This window comes from Ailuropoda melanoleuca, chromosome 8, assembly GCF_002007445.2.
Source record: "Ailuropoda melanoleuca isolate Jingjing chromosome 8, ASM200744v2, whole genome shotgun sequence".
In the NCBI taxonomy this organism is placed as follows: Eukaryota; Metazoa; Chordata; class Mammalia; order Carnivora; family Ursidae; genus Ailuropoda; species Ailuropoda melanoleuca.
In genome coordinates this window covers 111,459,914-111,476,010 of record NC_048225.1, presented here as the reverse complement: position 1 = coordinate 111,476,010, position 16,097 = coordinate 111,459,914, and the positions used below count along the sequence as shown (strand labels likewise).

General features: G+C 33.9%; 1 pseudogene; it reads left to right on the top strand.

Annotated features, from left to right (window-relative positions):
• LOC100464357 overlaps nt 1-16,097 on the top strand; it is a 194,737-nt pseudogene that overhangs the window by 9,745 nt on the left and 168,895 nt on the right.

Below are 16,097 nucleotides of genomic sequence, written 5' to 3'. Positions count from 1 at the left end.
GCTCATTACGTTCCCAGCACTGTACAAATAGTTCCCATGCATCGTTTCATCATTTCATTGAATCCTGGTAGCTCACTTAAAAAGCACCCACTGCAGCAAATAGGGATTTGGTAGATCACCCGGGGTTTGTATCTAAAATGTAATGGAGCAAGGATTTGCTCCCAGCCTTTCTAATTTCAGAGTCTGCACTGTTTATCACTCTATGTCTTACACACAGGCTAAGAGTATGATAACAGAACTCCTGGTCTGCTATATGAAATTTACTGTCCTCCCTAGTTTCTCTGTCTTACCAAACAGCAATAACCAGGGTCTTCTCAGTCCATGTTCTCATCTCTCACCTAGATAACTACAGTCACCTTTGAACCGCTATTTCTCTTCAATCTATCCTCCATGTGCTGGTAGATTTCATGTTCTAAAATGCAAACATAAACTGGCTCTTTTACTGCTTGAAATCTATGAACACTTTAGAAATTCATTTAAAGTCTTTAGCATGATATCCAAATACTTTCACTGTGTGACCAATACTAACTGTTCAGTGTCATCTTTCATATCTTTGCTGGCAATCATTAATATTACGCTCACAGCACACTGGACTACTGTCCCCTGAATGTGCTGGGGAAATGAAATTGCACAAAAGAGACAAAACAAAAAAAAAACAAAACCACCACCAATAACCAAAAATACGCTGCCAAAGGTCACAAAATCCCTGAATGCAAGAATTGAAGGAAGGCCAGTTCCGATGATCTCAGCTACCTATAACATTAAAACAAGTGATTCCCAGTTCTTTCTCCAGAGAACTTGCATGTGTTTATTCACAAATGTACCTGCTGGTGTAGAGGAGAAATAATGGCTGATAGCTTCTTTTTGTCTGTTTTTCAATTTTGTATCAATATAAGTCTTGGCAAAATCTTATACACTGCCATGTAACTGATTATGGACTCCTGACCATGCATTTACCTCATTTTCGGGCCTGCTCCAGAGTAAGGAACTTACCAGGCTAGCGATGGTGCTAAGTATCAACAGATTCTATGTTCATAATATAAATAGGATTAAATTTCTCACTCCTTCCTGATACTTCCCTGGTCCAAGCTAGGATCTTTGGATTATAGCAATTGACTCTGACTGACCCTCATATATCTGTTTTTTCCTCCTTCCAATGCCTATCCTTAGTCGAGCAGCCAGAAAGTTTCTTCAAAGATGTAACCAAATCATATCACTCCCTGGGGATTAAAGAGCATACTTATTATGACAAGCACAGAGTAATGTACAAAATTGTTGAATCACTATATTGTGCACCTGAAACTAATAGCACACTGTATGTTAACTATCTTAGAATTAAAATAGAAGCCTTAATAAAAAAATCTTATCACTCCTTTGATCAAAGTCTTGCAATAATAGCTCTTCATCTTATTCAAAATAAAAGTCAGTCCTTAAAATATCCTACAAAGTCTGCTATGAGTCAGTCCACAGTTGCCTTTTTGACTTTTTGCTCTTGGTCCTTTCCCTTCTTTTCACTCTACTCAAGTAATACTGGCCTCCTTGAGATTTCTTTAACAGCCTAGGCATTTTTCAACTATAGGAATTTTTGTACTCAATTCTCTTTCACCAATAACAGTCTCTCCAAAGTGTCCTTATTCATTTCCTCACATCATTTACATCTTCTTTTCCCCAAATGTTAACTTCACAGCAAAGTCCTCATTCAATATTTTATTTAAAATTGCACCAAGTTCCCTTTGGTTATAGCTACAACTTTGCCTCCCTTCTTGAGATGTTTTCCTCCATAGCATTCATTACTTTCTAATAAATTATATAACTGTATTCACTTTCTCCCTATGTCTCCTTTTATTGTCTTTTTTTTTTTTTTGGTGTCTTGTTTTATTTTGTCTTTTCCACAAACTAAATTCCTCAAGAGTCAAGATTTGAGCTCCACAATTTCCTTAACAAAAACAGAGCTTCATTCAGAGAAGGAACACAGTAAATAAAACTCAGTTGAATAGAAGGGATTGAGTGAGGGATGAAGTATTTTAAATTAAAGAGCACAGAATATTTTTAGGTCAGTGAAAATATTCTATATGATATCATATTGATGGATAATATCATCATGTATTTGTCCAAACCCATAGGATGTGCAAGAGTGAGCTCTAATATAACCTGTCAACTTTGGCTGATTGCAATGTGTCAATGTAGGTTCTTCGACTGTAACACGCGTACCAGTCCAGTGGGAAATGTAGACAATGAGGGAACCTATGTCTGTGTGGGAGTAGGAGCTATTTGAGACATCTCTCTCACTGTTCTCTCAATTTTGCTGTGAACCCAAAACTGCTCTAAAAAATTTTAACTCTTTAAAGAAAACAGGAGTCTCTTCTCTTTTTGTCTGGTTATGAATCCTTTTTTCCCACCCCCAAAATGGTATTTATCTTGCAAGAAAACAGTAACTTCCTGTATTTCTTTAATCCAATGTTTACAGATTTATGACTACCTCCTTCAGGCTCTCCTTCCTGATATCTTAAGTCAAGGTTTCTAGAGTACCAAATCCTCTTTTCTCTAAGTGTTTTTGCTCTTACAAGTGAAAACCAAGGCTTTCAAATCTCTATCAGTCTCTGAAAGGTTTAAAAGGATAAAAAACAACATTTGTGTGTGTGTCTGTGTGTGTGTGAGGACTGATGGAAGTGAACGATTCATGTTCATTTTTACCTTATGATGCACAGGTATACGTAACTAGAAAATAACATTAGGAGAAAAACAAGACAGATTAAATTTAAGTTTCAAAATATGTTTTGTCTATCTGAGTGAAGGGAATTAAAAAAATAAAGCTATTTTTCTGTAAGTCTTTAACTGAAATTTAACATGCACTAAATGCTGACTGAAATGAACTTGCATTTTATATTTTCATCATAATACATCCAAATCATTAAAACTTCATCTTTCCCTGTTTAAGTAGAAGACCTGGATTTTGGTGCTATGCAGAAAGAATCTACACAGTACATTATGCAGACTTAGTACACAAAAATGATGGGGTTTAATCTGGCCTTGTTCCACTAGCAGAAAATAATTAGGTATCAACAGAGAAGTAGTGAAGTGTAGCCATGTTTTTTAACTAGTTTCATTAATTCCCTTTTCTTCTTATATTTAATGTGATTTCAAATTCAAAGTAATTATATTTGGACAAGGCTCTTTGGTTAAGAGTGAAGTTGATTATAGGAAACCTAGATTCTTAGGTACTTAAAAACAGTAAACAATTATAGCCCATCACTTTATATGTCCTTTTCCATAGAAAGTCACAAAGACCTACATCTATTTATACATATTTTACTACATTAATAAGAGATTTATAATCTATTGTCCTCAAGATCTTAGAGGGTTATTTTTCAAGAAATAAAAAATAATAATTATTTTAATCTAATTCATATTCCAATTAATAATGCTTTTTACAAAATTAAATCTCATCTTTGTTATAAAATAAAAAACATTCTCTTTTTGAAATATGAAAATGTAAGCTATTTTACAATAGGAAGCGTGGAATATAAATAAATGAATAAATAGATTGCTTATGTTGTATGTTAATGGACATGTGACTGAGCAGAGAAATAGAGCTAGTACGTGAGAGATGTTGGCTTATTCTCATGAAGAGTCCTTATATGTTTGCTAGTTGCTAGCTAACACGGGCTGAAATCAAGTTGGAATAAATTGATGTTGATTCCTAATACTTCATTGGGGGCAAGCATTTAAGAATACGGAGCAGACAAAATCAAAGACTTGGTCAGAGGTCTGCAAGAACAGATTGGGTAAGCTAGATGTCTGCCAGTCAGCTGATTATAACCTCTTAGATAATGTACTCTGCTTATGTTTCTGAATAAATGAAGTCATGGAGCTCTGTACAGGTAATATCAACAAAGACTTAGACCACTTTAAAATAGTGCACTTTATTCCAGTAGGTAAAACAAGAGTCAACATTTTGTCCCACGCATGACAATCACCAGTATCAATGAGACTCAGATAACTTGAGACCTACTAACATGTCCACTTACCGTATGGAAGATAAGTAGCACTGAATTGTAAATTTAAATAACAGGTAGTAATAAACACTAGGCTCTGAGGTGAAAGCAAAGCAGAGACATGAATTTAGAAAGATCACTGGATACAATATACAATATACAAAATAATTTGATTACATGCATGCAAAATTCAATTATTTTTCGATGTGACAACAAATAGAAATATGATTTTTAAAATAATTTAATTTCCAAAAGCATAAAAAAACCAACCATTTTAGAATAAATCTAAGAAGGAATATGAAACTTCTGCATTGAAAACAATAGAACAGTATTGGCATAAATGGAATTAAACCTGTATAAATGGAGAAATTTGTCATAAAATATAGATAAAACATTTAATAATATAAAAATGTTAATAATCTCCTAAAGCTCATTTTCCAGAAGTTGTCAAGCTGATTCTAGAATACATATGGAAATATAAAGGACCAAGAACAGTCAAAAAAATTTGGAGAACAAAGAACAAAGAACAATTTGTAGAACTCACACTACCAGATATCAAATTATTATTATTCTATAGTAATTAAAGCAGTGTTTTATAAGCATGGGATAGACAAACTGATCAATGGAACAAAACGGAGAGTCCAGGAAAAGATTCAAACATAGAGATAACCTGATTTATGACAAATGTTATACTGCAGTTCAATTGAGAACACTTGAACTTTTAAAAAAATTTTGCTAAGTCACTAACAATTTGGAAAAATGGTGGCATGAACCATAAGTTACATTACAATTAAAAATCTGTCCCAGATGGATAGTAGATCTTAATGTGAATAGCTAAACAATAAAAAAGAAACTTTTAGAAGAAATAAGAGATTGTATCAGCAACTCTGGAGGTGGCACAAATTTCTTAAATAGAAAAAGAAAACTGGACTATGTTAAAATAAAGTATTTTATTCATTAAAAGATACTACCAGGAAAGTGATAAGGTAGCACAGAAAGTACTAGAAGAAATTTACCATGCATAAATACAATTTAGGACTAATATCCAGAGTATATAGAAAACGCATATAAGGAACATAGTGTGTGTATGTATGTATATAGCATTACTACATTAATGGGGGCCCAGGTGGCTCAGTTGGTTAAGTGTCTGCCTTCAGCTCAGGTCATGATCTCAGGGTCCTGGGATTGAGCGCCCTGTGGCGGGCTCCCTGCTCAGCGGGGAGTCTCCTCTGCTGCTCCCCCTGCTTGTGCTCTCTTTCTCTCTCTCAAGTAAATAAATAAAGTCTTAAGAAAAACAATTACTACATTAATAAGAATGTCAGAAAACCCAACAAAAAATCAGAGAAAGGCTTGAAAAGATATTTTGCCTAATAATATACACATTTGGCCAATAACCTATAAAAAGTAGCTCAGCTTCATTAATTATTAGGAAAATTTAAGTTAAGGCTATTTTTACTAAACAAACACAATGACTATAATGAAAATAAATAAAAATACATAATTCATTTTCATCTACTGATGATCAGAGTCTAAATTGGCAGAAAATCTTGGGTATAGTGTTTGACAATATCTATTAAAACTGAAAATGTACTCAGAACCAGTAAATCCTTTCCTAGGTATGTACCCAACTGAATTTAGCACATATTTTTACCAAAAGGTGTTCACTAGAGTATTTGTTAGAAGCAGTCATTGTGATAATTATGACATAAAGCTACAAATACTCATCAATATTAAAATACATGAATTTATTGTGGTAGAGTCACATAATGACATTTCCACAAAATCATGGAAAACCTCACAAACATATTGTTGAACCAAATTATCCAAACACTAAAGAATATATCTGGTTATATCTCATTAATTTACATACAAAAACTGGTAAAAAAAAAAAATAAGTCAATGTTTTTAGAATTTAAAACAGTGGTAAAAATTCCTGAAGTGAAACATCATTTACCAATGTTACCAGATGCAGTACTATTTCCAGAACAAAAGAAAATGAAAGAAATGACACATTATGTGTAATTTTAACAGCTAGTTATTGGTATAATTTCATATTTCCTTGTTATTATTGGTACAGCCTGGCGGAAAGCAAATGGGCTTTCAAAGAGGAATTATTTTGTTTTGAATCATCTCTACAGAAAATTCCCATAAATAAAAAGTGCTTTCATAAAGATATTCACAATGAAACATATTCCTCATAGCAAAACTTGAAAGCAACTCAAAGGTCTCATAGCTGTGGTATAGAAGAACCCACTCATTCTGCTTGGGAGACTTGATTGTGAGGCTCTCTTCCCACGTTCACACCCAATGACATCACATTCACAGCTCTGTTCTTTGAAGTGCTGGTTTAATATTGACCAGCACATCATTGGGTGAGAACAAATGAGTTTTTTGATCTAGCATATATTTGCCTTATTAAACAGCAGTTAAAATTAAGTCTTTGCGCTATTCTGCTGGAAAAATGCTTCAGTACAATTGTTTTTTTATATTGCTATTCAGTTGTACATATAGATGATGTAGTTAATTAATATGATATATGAAGTAAAAAAAATAAAGGGAAATGCCGCATGTTAATTTCAGAGTGTATGATTTTATTATAGTATTCTTATGCTTTCCTACATTTTTATTTAAAAATACTTTATTATAAAATCCAAAAATACAATAAAGTGCATTTGCTTTTTTATTTTATTCATAATGGCTACAAAAAATGAATATTCAAATTCTTATTTATTATGAAAAGTGTAAGACCTAAAACCTCTAAAGTTTCTATCAGCTAATTCTTGTTGCTTAGTTTAAAATACAATGTCAATATCAATCTTTGTTTCAAATGTCTTAATTGTACTGCATTATTTGCAATAATGTAAGATGTATGTTTCACCCGGGACACTAGCACAGTTTATCTTAAAAGAGAGACAATAAAGAAAGGATTAACATCTCGCTATGTTGTTGTAAAATTCAAGAGATATGTGTAAAACAGTAAACTCTATTAAAGAGGATTAAATCCATTAATTACAAAAGTCTGTGAATACTTCTGCAGAGACCCAGTATGATTTATTTTTCAAATGTAAATTAAAAACCATCAAACCAAACAGAATTATAAGCTCATAATTCTATGAGAGCCACAACACGAAAGCCAAGCAAACAATTCCAGTATTAGACTGTCTCATTTGTAGCCAAGGCTATTCATTGTGATTCCACTTCAGTTTTATATTTTCCAGTAATGTAAGACAGTATGTACTGTAATATCTAGGTAACTACAGAGTTAATTAAATAACATATGATATTTGTTTTTTATCTTCTGCTTAAAACATAGCCTTGTGGCTTACTTTGCGAGTCATACTATTTAAATTTTTTATGCTATTTAAATTATACTACGTAATACATTTTAGTAGGTCTCCATTTTGAAAGTGGAAGAGAATTTATAGGGGAATTTAGCAGTTGATGATTTTCCGTGAAAATGGAGTTATTTTAATATATCCTTTCTCAGGGCAATGTGGAGAATTGTGAACTAATGATGTTTCTAGTAGGGAAAATGATTCAATATATTGTAAAAGTGACAGGTGTGGGACAGTACATAATCCAAGTCTAATGCCTTGTAATTCACTTAAACCTTCAACATGGGTCAGACTTTTCACAAAGACATCACCTAACAATATATTGCCAAAGAAGGCACTTCTAAGGATACATTTGCTTCATTATTGCCTTAGTGCCCCTCTCAACACGCTTTCTGCCCCTCTAGCTCCTTTCAGTGTACCTCATTGGATCAATCGAAGCTAAGTCAAGTCATGCTCTCCAAGCTCCAAGTTATTTGTAAAAAAATACAATGTTTTCCACTGGCACCAAGAACGGAGGCTAACATGCTCTGAGGTATGGTTTCCAGTGGGAATTCACTAGAATTAAGTGAGCAGTTTCCTTAAAGGGTATATTTACTTTTAAATCAGAGCTAATAAAAAGTTTTCATTCTCCTTAAGTTTTATTCTAACTCTCTGAAAAAAAATTAGATTTTCATATTTGGCATTATGAGAAATATAAATATTTTTTTAACCTGGTGATACAAAATACTTAGAGATTCTGGATCAAATACAAATTGGTTTTTGTTTTTTTTTGTTTTTTGTATAAATAGCTGAGCTCAGGAGATAGCAGAAGTCACCAAAACAGAGAAGGGAAGAAAAATCAAACCAAAGTGATAAGCAGGCATAGAAGTATTTACACATCTTAGCAATGATGCTGTGGCATTTATTTATCTATCATCTATCTATCTATCATCTATCATCTATCTATCTATCTATCTATCTATCTATCTATCTATCTATATCTATCTATCATCTATCTATCTATCATCTATCTATCTATCACCATCTATCATCTATCTATTTAATAGGCTCCCACTCAGAGCTTGAACTCAGGACCATGGGATCAAGACCTGAGCCAAAATCAAGAGTCAAACATTAACCAACTGAGCCACTAGGCACCCCAGAAGCTGGAGCTTTTAAAAGGCACAGGGAAGAAGAGAAAAATCTTACACCGTTAACTCAGGGTTGATTGAAGGAACTGAGACCCACCCTCTATCTTTGTAAGCTGGGTTTGTGAAATAAGGAAGAAAAATCCCTGAAGAATTGTATCCACAATCTAGTTTTCACACTGAATTTCTGCAACTTGCCTGGTGTCTGAAAAGCTGAACAAAAATGTAAGTGATCTGGATTTACATCAAGTATGAGTATCATACAATTTTTTTGACACTAGCAAAAATGAATGAGGATTCAACCTTCAAAAGATAATGAGGAAAAATGAAATATAAACTAATTTGGGATGTAAACACCACACTGAAAAGCAATGTGCTGATAAATGATGAAATTGACTAAAAAAATAATGAAATTATTGCAAACATGAAACAACTTGACATTTGCACTTGACACTTTAGTTTTAAATACATGTAATAGAGAAGAAAAATTACAAATTAAATAACCATTTTACAGATTGGAAATTGAAAAATAGAGTAATTCAAAAAGAAACTAGAGGGAGGGCAATACTGAAGAAAAAGCTAGAACATAATGAAATGGAAAACAAAGTACAACTGAAGTATCCAAAAACCTAACAGCTTTATGTAAAGAATAACAGGAAAACTTCTGGCGAGAGTAAGCAAGATTCGTGAAAGATGTACAGATAAAAATGATTACTTCATAAGAATAGACATACATTCAAAAATTTGAAATAGAACAATTATGAATGCACTTAGGAATAATTTCCTTGAAAAATGTACATTCCCAAAACTGACACAAAAAATAAATACTGTAATGAATAAACTTTTTTTTAAAGATTTTATTTATTAATTTGACATAGACAGCCAGCAAGAGAGGGAACACAAGCAGGGGGGAGTGGGAGAGGAAGAAGCAGGCTCCTAGTGGAGGAGCCTGATGTGGGGCTCGATCCCAGAACTCTGGGATCACACCCTGAGCTGAATGCAGATGCTTAAGGACTGTGCCACCCAGGTGCCCAAGTAATGAATAAACTTTTAAAACCATTTTGGACATTAAATTAGTGGTTAAAAATCAATACATACATACAAACACACAATTATGAAATGATTTTATATATGAATTATAAGAGCAACTCATAATAATTTAATGTTTGGAATAATTCAGAGCATAGCAAAAGAACAATATTCCTGAACTTATTTTGTGGATCTAGTTTATAATAGATAGTTGTACTATGCAAGAAGAATCTAAGATAAGGAAATCATAACCAAAATCTGTTTATTTTGCCATGACAGTGGTTTTGCTTTTTTAATGTATTTTCTAAGAATTTACCACACATTCCATTTTGTTTGTATTTGTATTTGTTTGTATTAGTTTCTTCCATTAGTTTGTATTAGTTTGTTTTCCATATCTATGTCTATGTTTATATCCATGCATTCATCTATCCAACCTCTCTTATCTTCTTCTGTATTATTTCTCAGTGTAAAATGCTCTGCAGGCAGCTGAGAGGTTTTCTGATTCACTTTACTGCTCCTATCTATGTATATCTTATCTCCTATGTAATTATTTTCTACTCTTTCAGGCAATTTTTTTAGATTTTGTAAGTAAGTCCTTGTTTTAAATAATTATCTTCACCTTGACACATTTTCTCATTAGATTTGAATTTGGTCTTCTCAGATATTTAGAGAGAAGAAAATAGAAAAGAAAAAAAACTAACTAAACAAAAATTTTTAAAGAAACGTGGGATAACTATCTAATGGCATAGATAATTTTTAGATAATTATACTCTGTAACTCTCAATATTGCACTGACATAATTTACCTTCAAAAATCCTTCTATAACATCTTCCTATTCCCCTTGATCTGGAGAACACACTCTGCATACTCTTCTCTGTGTATGAATGTACTGTCCAAACTCTTATCTAAGCCACTGTATACCACTGGATTCCATCCTCTCTTATCTACTGAAGAACATTACTCTAGCTGTTTTCTTCTTTTCCTCCTGCATAAAAGTTTTTCTTTCTAGAAGATTCTAGTTCTTATCACACTAATGTGACATATGGCATTATTTATCCCAACTTAGAGAAAAAAAAAAAAAAACCTTGGCTGAGTTTTTTGTCCTTTTCTCTCATCTCTTCATACCAAAATTCTTTGAAATAATTTGCCTTTATGGGCTATTATTTTTATTTCTTAAATTTCATTTTCTGTTAAACCCATTATAGTCAGGTATTTACCCCTACCACTCATCCAGCAATGACCAGCATCATTGTCACCTTTGATAACCACATCACTGAATCCCATGGTAACTCACTCAGTTAATCTAACAGCATTACACACCGATGATTGATTGCTTTTTCTTAAGACTTCACCGGGCTTCCAGGACACACCATTTTCTGTTTTCTTCCTGTCTCTCTGGGAAATACTCCTTAGCCTTTTTGCTGATTCCTTCTCCTCTCCTTAGTCTCTAAATATTGGAGCGTTGTTAGATTCAGGAATTCTTCTCTTTTCTGTTCACTTTCATTCTTTTAGTGATCTCGTCCAGTCTCATGATTTTCTATGCTGACTTCTGATTTTATAATATCCAGCCTGATTCCTACACTGAGTGCATAGTTTATTTGTTTTGTGTTATATTTTTCTGAGCATCCAAGAAAGATCTAGCCTACAATTAAAAAGTACATATTTTTATATTAAAAAAATCACTTCATGTTAATGTTACCCTTTTAAATGTCATGGTCATCAGGCTATTTTATTTGTTAGTATATGTGTATGGAGAAGTATGCATCTGTGTGTTTATTCATTTTCAAAGAGAATAATCTTTCCGGGTTCTAAGTTTATCGACATAAAATTGTGTATATTAAATTTGATCCCAATCACTGTCAACCTGGGAACTATGAAAATCCCCTTTTCAAATATTAAAAATATAGATTGGTGTACATATTACATCTTTAGCCAAATTCTCCATGCCAACCAGATGCTTATCTAGTATAATTTTTCTAGATTACTGTAATCTAGGATATGCTCCTGATTTCATTGTTAAACCTTATGGCTGTGAAGCAGAAACTTTATTTCTAGATTACTGGGAACAATCTTTAGGTTTTTCCCCCCCTAAATCTTTGATTAAAAAAACTCCGTTTCCCAAGATGGACTGCTGTTAGATCTCTTCCTTTGAGACAACACTCAGGAGATTTAGAATATAAAATGAAAAGATTCTCTTTTTGTTTTATTTTTTCCTCAGCAAATACACATATAAATGGATGTAAAAACTGAGGCATGGAGTTCAAAGAACAAAGGGAATGTTTCCGATGTTTCAGAAAATAATTTTCATCAACATATATGATGTGGATTGCACAATCAAGTGCACAGGTTGGGCCTAAAAGGGGGAGATAAAGAGTTAGAGTAGGTTTGTAAGTTTGTTTCTTTGCTCTCTCCTGTCAATGATCAAGCATGTGTCAACCAATGACCATTTAAATTTGTCACCGTGATTGTCAAATTGAGAGTATAAACTTGACCCTAAGGGGAACTCTCTTACATTGTACCAAATCATCAGTCATCATTCTACTTATTTTTTTCCTTTCATAAATATTCATGGCAATTTGAAGTACAAGCATATGAATAAACCATATAGGTAATACTAACATAAAAATAGTGAGAAAGCATATTACAGCATATGTTAATGATACAAAGATGTGTGGGAAATTTTAATTAGTTTGTGCTGCAGTTGAAAATTAAAAAAAGAAAAAATCAGCATCAGTATTGCTAATATGGTTTTATGTTTCAAATGGTTTCACACTGTTATTTACACTATTAAAAAATAGGTTTATATTGTTTCAAACAACTTTTTTTTTTTGCAAATTTCCTTCAAGGTGCACATATTTAGTAAATCTACTAGTTCATAGAAATATTAGCAAAATGTTTTTATGGATACAATATTTAACTTCTATTTGCATTTTTGAAAAATTTCAAGGTGAAAATCACTGAAGTCTAAACTATGCATTGTGGTAAATCTTCCAAAATATTTTATCCAGATACAGATAAAGTGAGAGTAGACTGATTATTGCAGTTGTGTCTTAGAGGATGGCAGAATTTGCTCTCACAATTCCTAAGTTTATTTGTAGTCCTCTGCTTTAGTCATAAAATTTATGGTAACTTTATATTCTATTTATGATAAAGTCCTGTTTTAAAAACTTACTAAGCTATTAATGTAAGTTATCTAGATTTATTTTATTTCCCAGGCAATAGGTTTTGTCTGTTTCAATGCTTCACATAGGGCCTGGTATCTAATTTGATGTGTGCATGAATATCAGCTATTCCTCAAATATATAAATGAAAACTGACTGCATTTTATGCTAATGGAAATGATCCCTTTCAGAACTTCTTGCATGTTAATAGTAAAACACATAGTAAAATAACAATTTAAACCCAAATAAAAAACCATCCAATACAATGTCCTTAAAAACAGATTATTTTTATAATAAACCTAAGCAGTACAATGTTAGTGAAGATTAGCACAGATGCTAGACCCAGGTTGCATGTATTTAAATTCTACTCTGTACCTATGTGGTCTGGAAATCACAAAACCCCCCTGAGCACAATTTCTGCATCTTTAAAAGTGTCTCTTTCTTTTTTGGGTAATTGCAAGAATTAAATGAATTACTATATATAAACTTCTTAGAGTAGTGTTTGTCAACTAGTAAGCCAAACGTCGTATCATTTTTGTTGTTATCTGTATCAACTTTTGAAAATAAGTAACTTATGGATAAGTATATATTGTATTGTATTCATGAAACATACCAAACACACACACACACACACACACACACAGTAATCACATGATCAAACAAGATGGATAAAAGGTTATTATTCAAAGATAAACTTATTTAGTAAAGGACAAGCTCATAATCTTTAATATGCTAAAACTAAAATGAATTCCAAGACATTGGATCAAAATTCTAACCTGCTTCAACCAAAGCACTATCCTTTGAGACCAGTATTTTCAAGTGCATCCATTTTAGAAAGAATATGACAGAGCGTGTCTAGAATTTAAATAATACCACTGTTGGTTTTAAATATTAATCTTTATTAATTTGATCTTAAATGAGCACAGAAGGTGTTCTAGGTCAGAAATATATGTCTTATTAAATTTCTCACAGTAAATAATAAAGCGTCAGCACCTCCTTGTCCTAGACCTTATCCCTGGGGCAAGGGGATGCAAGCGATGGTATTTTTTCCTATATAATTATCCAGACTCTCTATAGATGAAGGACAAGGAAAAATGATTTTTCTCTGTTTATAAGAAAGAATGAAGGACTTGCCCTCACTCCTCTCCTGAAAGGTTATTCTAGGAAAAATAATGACCCCTCATTTTAATTACAAACCTTTTGGTAATGTCAATATCATTTCTCCAGGAGTGACATGGTCCTCTCTCTCTCAGCCTTTAAAATTTGGAGTTGTCCCCAAGTTCTGAGGCTTCATTGATTTTGACATGTATATACTTAGGAAGATAACTACCCATTCTTCCCATTACCTAGAGATTTAATTTAGGAATATACACCAAGCTCCAAGAGTTGACCCCATCCTTGAGAAAAAAACAAACAAACAAAGTTTATCATTCCTTGAATCAGAGCAATTAACTAGACAAAAGAGTAGAGATCTAAATCTCCAGGTATATAAAGAGTAACAGGAAGTTAGGGATTTTTGCAGGAACCCTGAGGAATACAGAGAGGTTTTATTTCCCCACATATTAATTAAGCAGGTTTTGAAAAGTTAAATAATTGGCAATATTAAGACCGTACTATATGGAGACAAAAACAAAGATTTTTTGTTTTGTTTTGTTTTGACTAGTTCTAATGGGAATTTTTCTATTGTTGGACAAAAATGATAATTTTGAAGTTATTCGAATCTGCCTCTAGCAAACAGCATTGTAGTTGTGGGTAAAAAAAAAAAAATTACAAATATTTCAGCCATCCATTTTTGTCTCTAGAGAACTATGTGATTTCGAACCATACCACTTAAAATTACCTCTAAATTTAGGCACTTAAAGCAATAAACATTTATTATCACATTTTCTCGTGGTCAGGAATCTGAGTAGAGCTTTGGTGGGTGATTCTAGTCCAAAATTTTTCATGTTGCAGTCAAGCTGCCTGGTGAAGGCTGCACTGTGGTGGGGGAGAGGGGGACATGTTTCTAAGTTCTTTCATAGTTCCTATGTGGCCTTTTCAGAGGACTGACTCATGACAGATGTGGCATCTGTTCTAAGTGAGCAGTTAGAGCAAAAGAGAGGTGGGAGAGAGAGAGGGCGCTCAACAGGGAAGCCACTAGCTTTTAACACTCTAACCTCAGAATTTATATCCTATACCTTTGGTTCCATTTGAGTCAATAAATCCAACCCACACTGAAGGGAGACCATTGTACAAAAGTTGGGCAAGCAGAGATCTTAGAGACTTGGTAGTATTTAGACTTGGTGAATGTGGCTGGCATTACGCTCTTGATGGATGTTCTCCTGGGCAGAATTTGGTAATAGCTGAAATACCTACGTGAAAAGGGTTTGCAATGTTGTAACTGCTGTTGATGCAGTTTATAATTCCCTAAAATTGCATGATACATGAATATAAAAAATTTGAAATTGAGGGCTATGCTTATACAGACAATGTCTCCCAAAATACATGCATTGTAAAGTAGCAGAGTGTAGCGGTCCCAGCAGAGAGCTTATGCTAAAAATATAGGAGAAAAACGTGTTTGCGAGCCCAGCGGGATCTGGCATAGACGTCAGAGGATGAGCAGCTGGGTAGCCTGGACTGCTCCGGCGGTGGGGGGGGGGGGATGTCGCCCACCCAGATACCTGATTGTTCCTGCTGATAACCCGCAGGGTCCTTACAAACATAGATAAGAATATGTTTTGCTTTGTTTGCTCGACCTTGATTACTATAGGCTTCCAGACTCCCTTTGATTACTTTTGATTATCCTACGTCAATAAATAAGCGAGGCTGAAGCTCGTCGGGACAAGTGCATTTCTTGAGGTTGTCCTCTGCTCCCTGTTTCTTTTACAGCTAACTTGTCTGTGCGTCATTCTTTGTGCCTCATTCTTCTTCGAATCGCTGCCGTTTCGTGGCAAGTGGCGTCTGAAAGGGGACCGGAAACGACATCGGAGAAGGAGCCCCGACAGAGAAGCAAGGCCTTGCACATTTCTTGGTGGTGAGTCGTGGGTACTCTTCGCAAGGTATGGGTAATTCTGAGAGCACGGATTATTGTCGCCTTTACGTATGTCTTTTGTGGCAACTCCTAAGAGCGGCAGGAGTTAAGATTAGCGGGGGCAGACTTTTTGAATTACTAAAAGTCATTGAAGGATACTGCTCATGGCTTTCCACGCCAGCGACCCTAGACCTGGAAACATGGGAAAAATAGGACATGAACTTAAACAACAACATGCTTGAGGAAAGCCTATTCCCCTTACTATTTGGTCTACCTGGTCCCTGATTCGCTCTATTTTGGAACCACTTCAGACTCCAGACTCAGAGTGATACTGAACTTAAGAGTCATAGTGATAAAGATGAGCCATCAACAGGACCAGAATACGCTGTCCCAGAAGGAGGAAGAGTGGAAACCTGTTCCCCCTCCTCCTCCTCATCCCC